Source organism: Dipteris shenzhenensis, chromosome 14 (assembly GCF_047967505.1).
Source record: "Dipteris shenzhenensis isolate YYH24624 ecotype China chromosome 14, Dip_SZ_1.0, whole genome shotgun sequence".
NCBI classification, from domain to species: domain Eukaryota; kingdom Viridiplantae; phylum Streptophyta; class Polypodiopsida; order Gleicheniales; family Dipteridaceae; genus Dipteris; species Dipteris shenzhenensis.
In genome coordinates, this window is record NC_141609.1 from 26718913 (window position 1) to 26731295 (window position 12383).

At 42.4% G+C, this 12383-nt stretch overlaps 1 pseudogene across 1 annotated transcript in view; it reads right to left on the reverse strand.

Annotated features, from left to right (window-relative positions):
• Nucleotides 1-334: 334 nt before the first annotated feature.
• The window catches only part of LOC147894397 (uncharacterized), a 38791-nt pseudogene continuing 26742 nt past the window's right edge, over nucleotides 335-12383 (reverse strand). Inside the window, exons 3-5 of the transcript XR_015542144.1 lie at nucleotides 1862-2040; nucleotides 1656-1820; nucleotides 335-1577 (exon numbers count right to left, since the gene is read on the reverse strand). The product of XR_015542144.1 is annotated as an uncharacterized LOC147894397 (transcript). The remainder of the gene's footprint in view (nucleotides 1578-1655; nucleotides 1821-1861; nucleotides 2041-12383) is intronic.

Consider the following 12383-nt stretch of genomic DNA (forward strand, 5'->3'; position numbering starts at 1 on the left):
CAAAACATAAAGCACATCATTCATCTTGAATTGATATACGTGCTTTTTTCAATCAATGGCTGGATTCTTCGTAGAATGCCACGCCATTCCCAGGGCTATATCTGCATGAGCAAGCTTGGTCATTTCAAAATCAAGCTTCTCAGCATAGTCCTGAATCCGAAGCTCCAACTGGGTAACCCGTTGGTCCCATACTTCAGTTGAACTTCCATCGGCCATCCTGACTGTATACGCATAACACAGTAACAAAAAATCTTGTACCCTCCAAGGAAAAAGTGATAATGAACTGAAACACAGAATTCAGTCTTCATGTAAAGTACCATTGCTGAACGTCCAAACTGGTCAAGGCTATTCAAAGAAGCCAAACCATTGATGACCTCCTTTGCCATCTCCAGGTCCTCTTGTAGGATAGAATCACACAACAGACACAGTAGCTTTTCTTGAGAGAGTCGTTTCAGATTGTGTTCATGGTGTGCATGTTCAAAGATGTAATTGAGAATACAAGATGACACATAGTATATACCAAACATTATGTTTTGTTTGTGTGTGTGTGTGAGAGAGAGAGAGAGAGAGAGAGAGAGATTGGTGACTTTACTCTGCAGTTGTAGGGAAGTGTTTTCCTACTGCTAGCTGGCCCCCAATTTGGGTGGCAGCCACTGTATCGTACATTGACTCAAATCAGTGGTTTCACTTTTAAAAAACAGAGAGAGAGAGAGAGAGAGAGAGAGAACCTGAAAATACATATTCGTTCCATATGATAGGTACACTCGGAACAAGGGTATCACATCGCCAAGGTCGATAAACCTTGGGCTAAAGCAGCGATCCACTGTTATGAGCGTGCCACTCCTACGAAATATAAGCACCTCACCATCGTCAGCTCGGTCACACAATGCCACCGCCACTAAAGCCTAGCCAGTCTTCTGCACTTGGACTCTGCACTTCCTTATCAGGGCATCTTTGTTGTCGGTGAATGATAAAGTCTCGAAGTTAATATAGACTTTGAGGTTTTTCGGTACGACCCTCTTGAGGGCATGCACCTCCAAAGTTTTTTGATGAAGCTCCTGTTCATCGACTATCAAGCCATCTCCACAAAGCCGTATGGGGGCTCCGTCACAGTCCATCCAGCCACTAGAGCCTGACATGATGAGGTTTGGCTGATTGGGAAACCTGTGTGCAATCCTAGACTTATAATTGTGGAGCTGCAGAATGACCAGCTGCCCAGCTAAGTCTGAAGCTATGCCACTAGGCATGGCTACATAGAGCTTGTCATCGGCAATGTCAAACTTCAAGCTCTGGTTGGACAAGGACGAATGAGGATCGGTGTACATGGACCTAAGCTTTTGCAAAAGACCTAATGGATCTCTACTACTCTCTCCTGTCAAGTGAAATTCCAGAAGATCTCCATAGCTAGTATCACAACTAGCAGCCAGCTGGACATCTGTGGGAACTGTGAACTTGTTTCCCCTAAAGTTGACCCTAAATCCATCTCGAGTAAGCCAGACATGTTGGCGAGGGGGTGCTCTCTCGCTCCCACTGCAGACTATCCTTTTCCATTCACCACGCTTCTGTGGAATGGGACCCTGCTCGTTGCACACCAATAGATACATCAGAGGATTCAATTGTTGTCACGCGAAGGTCGGGGTTTGCGAGGAACTTACCACATTCTCCCGTTTGCTGCAGTTGCCGTTTTTGACATAATTGTGTTCGCCCTTGCCATTGCTCCTGCTGTCCTGTGAAGCTTGGGGTTTGGGGCAGCTTACCGCATACTCCCTACCAATGGGGACGTGCTCGTTGTAAATAGATGTATCAGAGGTGCATTTCACCTGGCTGTCATGGAAAGTTTGGCATTTGGGGGGGGACTTACCCGCTCGCTGCCGTTTTCGTTTTCCACGTGCTTGTGATCGCGCTTGCAGTCGCCATTCTGTAATGCACCTCTACTGTCATGTGAAGTTTGGGGACTAAGCGCATGCTGCCGTTCGATGCCGTTGCCGTTTTCCGCATACGTATGTTTACCCGTATGCAGCGGAGAAACTCCATCATGATCTGCACAATTCCTCAACACATATGACCCATAAAATTCTAAACTCAAGATTGTTAAATAAAAGCGCACGTACATAAAACACACACAGAGCAAGGTGACATTGAGAAAGATTGCAAACGGTGCACGGATAGCATCACACCTTGCATCCTCAGCCCGCGTCTATCTAAGAGCATGTTCATAAGGGCATTTGTAATTGGAAGGATATATGGGAAGTCAGTACAAGTCAATGGGCTCATGTTTAGCGCATTGAATAGGAACTCTCCCTAAGCAATAGGGAAGTAGACTTACTAACCACACTTCTAAATAAGGTCTACGAGGGATGGCCCTCTTGCTACAAGATGATGTCCAGGGATGGATTCAATATTTGGGTCTCTGAGAAGGGCAAACAACTTCATAAACTTGCAATTAAGGACTTCCTACAGCACTCGACATTTGATATGGCTAAGATAAAGGTGCGTTGGGTTACTTTTGCACCTTTTGATGATATGTAATTATGGCTAAAAAGGCTTAGTAAAGTTTGGAAATCCACCCCCTCGCATAAGGTTAAGTTTCTCCTATGGAGGCTTGCTCTTGGATCCCTCTCGGTCAGATCTTGAATTGGCAAGTGGCTAAACACGTCCTTACATTGCACCTTATGCAGGATGCAAAAAGAAATAGTCTTCCATCTATTATGGGATTGTCACATGGCACAAAGAGTTTGGAAAACAATCTACGGTTGGCTTGAGGATGCCCAAATCATTGTTAGATACACATGGAAAAGTGCTCTACTTGGAGACAAAAGATGTCTATGAAGTGTGGCAAATCACCCACGGCATTGCCATTACTAACATCTAGAATACCAGAAACAAATTTCCTTTCGGCACCCACTCGCAAGACCGATTGAATGTAATGTGTTAAAAGATGATATATTGTCCTCCCTTTTTTGGTTTGGAAAGAAACCTATTGTATTGAAACAAGCAACTCTCTCATTGAGGCGCACTTAGCTCCCTAGATGGACAGATTTTGTGGCCTCTCATTCTAACAAGGTTTGTAATTATCCCCTTTGATTACCTTTCTAATATAATGCTGTTTCTGCAAAAAAATAAAAGCACTAATTCGTAGCTAAAACCATAATGATTGAAGTCGAACTTACATAGATGAGCCCTTTTCAAACCAATAAATGTACACTCATACACAATTGGAACTATAGTTTACGTACACAATAGAACTTCTTATTAAAAGCCACTCTCTTGTCTATGTTTCAAGAATCAACACATATCGTCACTTCACTTTTCCTCATCTTCTTCATCTAAACAAAAACCAAGGTACTATTTCTAGGCATTTGGCTCACTTTTTGTATTTTTTAGCATAAATAGGCTACCTCTAACCATTTTTCAAAATCTTGAACACTACATCCTATATCTCTATACAATCTCTATGAGATCCCCTCTTTCCTTGTCATGTCCTTCACTCAATATGTATGAGACCTTTTCTAGCTTGTTCTAATCACTTGGCACATTTGTGTATTCCTAACCCTAAAGCCAAATCCATGCTACCTTGAGCATTCTAATCTCTACAATTATAGTATGACGCTATGGTCTTGCCCAATAATAGGGTGGAAGCATGCATAGGTGGTACCACTTTTCTACTTTTTTGAAGGCCTACATGGGTGGGTTTTACAAGTGCTTTTTTGAAGAGTAGTGACAGTGATGGTAAATGAAAAAAACGGCTCTAATCATGGGAATTTTGTGAAATTTGATAACTATAGGTGCGTAAGTGCCACTTCACTCAAGCACCCCACTCCCCAAGCAAAATCATAGTCTCTCTCTCTCTCTCTCTCTCTCTCTCTCTCTCTCTCCACTCGTTCTCTTTGCCGCTTTCTCTCCCATTCCTTTCTTAGCAGCTCTCACTCTTCTGCAAACTACTTTCTCTCTCTATGAAGGTCAAATGATACTCCAAGAATGAGAGCCCGTCGTCCCAGAAAGTGCAGGGATGTGTGCGCAGAGGATCACAATACAACAGCTTCGTTATTGAAGGTTGTTCCAATAGCTACTTCATCATCGAAGGTTGTTCCAACAGTTGCTTCATCAAAGGTTGCTCCAGTAACTTCCTCATCAAAGGTTGTTCCATCATTGTTGTCATCAAAAGCTAATCCTGAAGGCAAGCTATTACTTTTAAGAAGCCAATGCCTTGTTCTTCAGGATTGTAATATCTAAGGAAGCGCTCATTCTTATTCATCTATTGTCCATTTCTCTATGCATGAAGTATTTTCTCACGAATGAAATGATTGTGAGCCTCTATGTATTCCGTCCTGGCATGAAACTTTAGATTACTAGCAAGCATGATGCTACTAATATTATCACAATAAAGAGGCACTGGATTCACAACATCATAGCCAATTTGCACAATCAAGTTGCATAACCATATAGCTTCACACATTGCAATTGCTACCCCTCTATATTTAGCTTCTATCGATGATAAAGCAAGTGTAAGCTACTTCTTAGACATCCAAGAAATTGTTGCTTCTGGTAGAAAAAATATGTAACAAAAAATTGACCTTCTATCATTTGCACTACCTGCCCAATCAGCATCTGTGTAGGCATGTAATTTAGGTTCTACATCTACCTTATAATGCAAACCATAACCCAATGTATGCTTAACATAGCGCATAATCTTTGAATTGCATCTAAGTGTGGTTTCTTGGGTGACTGCATAAATTGGCTTACAACTCCAACTGCATAACTCAAATCTGAGCGAGTGATGGTAAGATAGATCAAGCTCGCTACCATACGTTGATACATATTTGAATTCTCAATCTCATCACCCTCATGAGCTAAAGTTTTGCATTTGGATCCAATGGTGTACTCATAGGCTTGCATGCTATCATGCCATACTTTGCAAGCATATCGAATGCATAATGTCTCTCCAACATCCATGTATCATAACCTTCTTTGATCACTTCTATGCGAAGAAACTTTGATCACTTCTATGCGAAGAAAATATATGAGTATCCCAATATCCTTCATCTCAATTTTCCTTTGTAATTGTTCTTTTACTTGAGCAATCAATGTCTCATTGTTTTCGGTAATTATGAGATCATCAAGATAAAGAATAATCAGTACTTTATCACTCCCCCTAAGCAATGCAAAGAAGATGGACAAGCAATAAAACCCAATTGCTATTGCATTTAGAACTCCTCGGTCAAGTGTCCATTTGAAAATGCATTCTTTACATCCTTCTGGTGCATTTGCCACTTATTAGATGTAGCTGATGCAATCATTGTTCGAATAGTAACCATCCTTGCAACAAGACTGAATGTCTTCTCATAATGTATGCCATATTGTTGAGCATATCCCTTTTCTACCAATCTATACTTGTATCGGCTTATGCTTCCATTTGAATTATGTTTGATCTTATAAACCCATTTGCATCCAATTACATTCTTGCCCTCAGGCTTGTATACAAGGTGACCATGTCCTTTGCTGGTCCAATGCATCCATCTCCTCATTTATGGCTTGTGTCCATTGTGGGTTGTCAATTGCATCTTCAAACTTCTCAGGCGCTTTATCTTGTAAGACATTGCACATATATGCATGATGTATGGCTGCAAATTCATCATAAGTAAGTCTTTGTACTGGATATCAAACTCGGTTAGACCTCCAAGGTAAAGAACTGTGTTGTGCATCTTCTCCATAAGAGTTTACACCCATTTGCTGCTCAAAATCTGCAACTCCTGAAGTTACATTAGTGCTGCACCCTCCATTTGTAAGTGGCTATAAACTTGCAACTCCTTTGCTACGTAAATTTGGACTATTTGGGGCTGATTTGGATCCCGTAAAATCAAATGATGTGGATTGATTTATTGCTGTAATACCAGCCATAGAGTTGGCATTTCTAACCATCTTTGAGTCACCTACACGTGCTCTTAATCTTCCAGACCATGGATTGCTTGAATCAATAGTAGTAACACCACTACTTGAGCTTCCTACATCTTGACTTTGTGCTTCTGCTTGCACCTCATTTCCTGATACATCTGGAAATATGTCATGTGTTGTGGCAACATGGTAATACTAACTACTCAACTCATCAAACACAACATCCTGATAATGTTTAGCTTACAAGTCAGAGGAATATAGCATCTATAGCCTTTTTGGTCTTCTGCATAGCCTAATAAAATGCATTTCTCTGCCTTTGGGTCAAGCTTCTCCCTGTTCTCATCAGGAATGTGTACATAACATATGCATCCAAAAACTTTGAACTGAGATACATCTGTCTTGTAACCTGAGTACATTTCCTCTAGAGTCTTGTTATGAACTGTTGCAGTAGGCATTCTATTCATGATGTATACAACACATGATGTATGCAACACATTGTACTGCTTCATATAGAGAAACGATAGGGTTTGCAGTGGAGCGATCAAAAAGTAGACAATACTCAGACACAACTGAAGAATGGAACTCAGAAAACATAGTGTCTGTCGGTAATATGAAAAACTGAATACAAGAACCTCAAGCCGTCGTGTCTGAAGGACCGTGGCTGAGGTGAATCAGAAAGATGATTCCATATAGAGAGACAGTAGAAAAGATAGCAGCAGAGGGAGCGTAACGCAGTCCTCCGTGTAGCTCAATGAAGACTAGGATGATGAAGGGTTGGAGCTGCCCTAGGAAATGGCTGAAAACCAGTATGCTCTGAGGAAGGAACCTTCAGGCTATCTGGAATAGCAACATGATGAAGAAAAGGAGCTGATCTGGGGCAGAAGGAGCTGATCTGGAGCAGAGGAGCAGAAGGGGACAGATCCGGAGTAGGATGGGACAGATTTGGAGCAGAAGGAGCTGATCTGGAGCAGAGGAGTAGAAGGGGGCAGATCTTGGAGTAGGATGGGACAGATCTGGAGCAGAAGGGACAGAGCTGAAGTAGAGGAGCATATCTGAGCAGAGGAGCAGAAGTTGGGACAGATCTGGGGATGGAGCAGCCAGGAGGCAGGAAGTAGAGGCAGAAGAGGAGGCAGCAGAGGAGGCAGAAGTGGAGGCAGCAGTGAAGGCAGATCTGAAGAGGAGAGGTAGATGGAGCAGGCGGGCCTGCAGCAAAAGATGGAGGAGATGAGGAGCAGCTGCAGGTCTTGTCCTGTCAGAGAAAGTGTGGGGGCAGATGCCTTTTATAGGCCAGACCTAGCTGGTCGGCCAGCTGGTCGGTAGGTCTGCCAGCTGGTCGGCCAGCTGGTCGGCCAACTGGTCGGCCAGTTCTGGTTGGCTAGACCAGCTGGTCTTTCTGGCTACTTGGTTGGCTGAGATGGCTGGCCTTTTGGCTGGCCTGTGAGCTGTTAAATTGCCCCATAAATTGGGGATTATTTAGTTGCTGAATACCCCCTCTCAATTGCCAATTTTGAGGGGCAAACATTGTGTGCTTGGAGCTTCGTGTAGGAATGTCGATGGTGGTGCTGGCTATCCCTGTGAAATGCCCAAGAGAAGATCACAAGAGGAGTGCCCTTGCAAGGGAATTGTTCACTTCCTCAAGTGTCGCAGTTACACGTATGATACCATATAGAAATAAGAACACTGTGAAGCTTGAGAGAATAAGTCACCTCCTCTCACCGCCGAAAGGTGGAGGAAAGAGCAAAGGTAAAGAACAAATTTGTCGTAGCAGTACTGATAATCTAGAGAGGTCGGAGCTGAACAGTGAGCCAGTGTGTGTCCGATCTTGGACCTCGGGAGAGAGGAGTCTATTACCGCCTCCATGCAGGTAGAAGATTCGAAACAACAGTCATTTAGACACAATTGAACAGAAAGGGTCCCCCCTAGGGAGAACTTGTAGATCCTGGAAGTCGATGCCGATTGTGGTAGCGGTGAAGAATCATGACCCCCTCTTTCGAAGGATGGGGAGTGTCAAGCCGGAAACCGAACAGGGAGGTAGGGATGGGAGTAGAAGATGGAGTTCTAAAAGGGAGGGAGGGATGGGAGTAGAAGATGGAGTTCTCTCCCTTAGTGCGCAGTGGAATGAAGAGGAAACTGATATGTTCATAGCCTCTGCTGCTATCTTTTCTACTGTCTCTCTATATGGAATCATCTTTCTGATTCACCTCAGCCACGGTCCTTCAGACACGACGGCTTGAGGTTCTTGTATTCAGTTTTTCATATTACTGACAGGCACTATGTTTTCTGAGTTCCATTCTTCAGTTGTGTCTGAGTATTGTCTACTTTTTGATCGCTCCACTGCAAACCCTATCGTTTCTCTATATGGTATCAGAGCCATGGTGATCTAAAGACCCCAGATCTCTGATCTAAAGATCTTGCTTCTTCATGGAGGCCATAGGTACAGGGTAACGCAGTCCTCCGTGTAGCTCAATGAAGACGAGGATGATGAAGGGCTGGAGCTGCCCTAGGAAATGGCTGAAAACCAGCATGCTCTGAGGAAGGAACCTTCAGACTATCTGGAATAGCAACATGATGAAGAAAAGGAGCTGATCTGGGGCAGAAGGAGCTGATCTGGAGCAGAGGAGCAGAAGGGGACAGATCTGGAGTAGGATGGGACATATCTGGAGCAGAAGGAGCTGATCTGGAGCAGAGGAGCAAAAGGGGACAGATCTTGGAGTAGGATGGGACAGATCTGGAGCAGAAGGGACAGAGCTGAAGTAGAAGAGCATATTTGAGCAGAGGAGCAGAAGTTGGGACAGATTTGGAGGAGAGGATGGAGCAGCCAGGAGGCAGGAAGGAGAGGCAGAAGAGGAGGCAGCAGAGGAGGCAGAAGTGGAGGCAGCAGTGAAGGCATATCTGAAGAGGAGAGGTAGATGGAGCAGGCGGGCCTGCAGCAAAAGATGGAGGAGATGAGGAGCAGCTGCAGGTCCTGTCCTGTCAGAGGAAGTGTGGGGGCAGATGCCTTTTATAGGCCAGACCTAGCTGGTCGGCCAGCTGGTCGGTAGGTCTGCCAGCTGGTCGGCCAGCTGGTCGGTGGGCCTGCCAGCTGGTCGGCCAACTGGTCGGCCAGACCAGCTGGTCTTTCTGGCCACTTGGTTGGCTGAGATGGCTGGCCTTTTGGCTGGCCTGTGAGCTGTTAAATTGCGCCATAAATTGGGGATTGTTTAGTTGCTGAATACTTCAATCCAAAAATGTCTAGGCATGTGTTTCTCATTTAGAAGTGCTCTTCCAGCTTCTGCAATGCTGCGATTTTTTCTTTCTGCTACCCCTTTTTGCTGTGGTATATGTGGACAAGACTTTTGCCGTCTAATCCTATGCATTCTCAAATATTTGTTGAATTCATATGAGACATATTCTCCCCCTCCATCTGAACGGATGGTAATAATCTGGTTGCTAGTCTCTCTCTCTACCATGCTCTTGAACATCTTAAACTTGTTGAATGCTTCAGATTTTTCATGCATAAAATAGACCCATGTCTTTCTAGTATAATCATCCACAAAAGAGATGTAATATTTCAGCCCACTGAATGTAGGTGAAGTAGCCGTCCACACATCTGTATGCACCACTTCTAGCACTCTACATGCTCTCTTTCTTTCCTTTGGAAATGGCTTCCGAAATTGTTTGGCAAACTGACATGCTTTTCAAACACATGGTGGGGTTCTTGTCTTGAATCTTGGAATTCCTATGACTACTCCTAATTGAGGAAGATTCTTTACCCTTTGAAAATTCATATGACCAATGCATTTATGCCGCATTTCCAAATCTGAAATTTCAACAAACATGACTAAATTATTTTGTTGCTCTATAGGCATATTGACATTCAACTTAAACATCCTGCCAACCTTCTTCCCACTGGTAATAACACACATACTTTGCTGTGTATCCAACACCTTACAACCATACTTATTGAAATGCACTTCAATCCTCTCTCTGTCATCTGACCAACTGAAACAAGATTCTTAGTAATGCTAGGAACATACATCACATCTCCCAAGATTTGAGAATGACCATTCTTACTCTCAATAGGAATATTTTCTGTATGAGTAATTTGATGTTTGGTGTCATCTCCTGTATACACATAAGTTTTATGTGTTAATGGCTTCATTACATCAAACCATTCAGCATGAGAAGTCATGTGATTGGATGCTCCAGAATCTACATACTACTCCTCTTATGTATGGTGCATAGCTCCAGAAGCTATTGCCATAGCCAATAGATCTCCACCACTCGTGTGACCATTTGAGGCAAAATTGTTTTGTGAAATTTTTCCTGATTGAATATCTGCTTGCTTTCTTAGGCATTCATATGCATAATGTCCTACAATACCACAATAGTTGCAAGATCATGGTTTCCTATCTTGTACTTGGCCTCTATTACTCCCCTTACCTCTAGCATATCCTCCACAATAATGATTGTTTTGTTGCTGATTTTGTGGCTGATTTTGATTACCTTGGTATCCTCCTCGTCCTTGGTCTTGACCATGGCTACGTCCATATCCACCTCGGCCTCTACCGCGATTTCTTGCAACTAGTGCATGCTCTTCATTCCTATTTACTGCTAGAGTTACCACTTGTGCTACCAATCTTTCCTTCTTTTCTGAGCCTTTGCTCTTCATTGACAACCAAGTTTTCATGTACAAAAACACTTGTCACAAATGATTCATATTCGGGTCCTAGCCCATGCAAGCATGCCTGAACCAAATCATCATCTTCAACAACAACTCTAATACTTCCAAGTTTATTAGAAATATTTTTGATTTTCAATATATAATCTTGAACACTAGATGACTCCTTTTTCACATCATTTAAGCTTCTCTTCAATCATAGCTTGTGAGCTTTAGTATTGGTTTCATTCAGCTTTGCAATAGCATCCCAAATATCTTTCGCATTCTCCTTATTTTGCACATGTCCAAGGATAGTATCCTCAATGGTGACAAACATATAATGAATGGCTTGGTGATTCTTCTTCACCCATGTTTGAATAGTTGCATTATCACGCATGATAATTGTTATTGCCAAGCTTCTCACCTGTAATAGCATTCACATTTGCATTTTTTGATGCCATAATTTCTAAGCAAACAACCAGGTATGAATTTTTGAATTTGAGCAACCTTTGAACCTCTCACAACATGTGAGGAATAGGCATCAACACACAACTCATGTAGGCATCAACACTTTCAACTTTCTCTAATAAGATATTCCCAAAGCTGTAACTGTTGATTTGTACCTGCAAACAAACTCCTACTCCATGGCACACTTCAACCACCTCTAATGAATGTGGGCTATGCCTTTCAATAGCAAACATGAAGTAGAATGAAATGAGGAGTTGAGAGTGTGAATCTCTTACAAATATGATGTGCAAACACTGCTCAACTACAAGTGCAAGTTTCTATCCAACAACAGAACCGTGCCGTTTTGGTCTCTAGATGAGTCTATAAAACTTCGAAGATGATGACTATGATCCACTAGAGTTGTAGATCTCGTTTTCCTCTTCACTTTGATCACAAAATCTCTCAAATTGGATATCGTATGCAAAAGTTATGGCCAAAATGGTGAACTATTGTCCGAAAGTCCCGTGACGTCTCTCTGTAGCTCCAAGGGTGAGCAACCTCCGTTCTAGGGTTGTGGATACTCTATTACTTTCTCTTGAAGTGAGAAATGAAAGAAAAATGTAGAGCTGAATTTCCTTTCTAGGGTTGTTGCCTCCTTCTTCTTTGTGAAACTCCTATTTTGGATAATCTTGCTTCACACAAGCAATGAGCTCCTCTTGCTCCAACAACTGGATCTAGTCTCCAAGAAGCTGCTCAATGACTAAGCATAGATACAAGAATGTGTGCTACTTGATTGCACACTCCCACGAACCTCTAATCAGTGGAAGAATCTGCCAACAAGGCATGCTTATTTTATATTACACCACTAAACTTGGATCATTCAAGACTGATCTTTGAAAAAATTTCGATTGGACCTTACAACTTAAACGAGGTTTATGAAAATGTCACAGTGGAACTTGAAGATTTACAAGGCTAGGTGCTACCTAGAATCATAAATTGTATCTAAATTAGGTTTTATCATAGTTCAATCAACTGAGTGAAGGTAACTAAATTGGAGGAGGTACACGAGAGGCCCACACTCTAGTTTGCATGCAAAAACAATGGGTGTCATGTAAGCAAAGAATTTTTGCGCAAAAAAAAAAAATGTAGGCAAAGAATACTCATGGAAATTTGAGAATGTTCAAAAGGATGCATTATTTGTAGATGTGAGTGAGATAATTATTCCCTCTACGATGGCCAATGCATGTATGAGAGTTGTAACTGCACCTTTTCAACTCATCATACTGATTCTTATAATTGATACATACTTTATTCTTATGTATGCAACCACTATCAACACTTACACTCATTTCCATTTGTCTTCTATATTCTTTCATCTTCATCCACTTCAAGCCTTTCACGATTC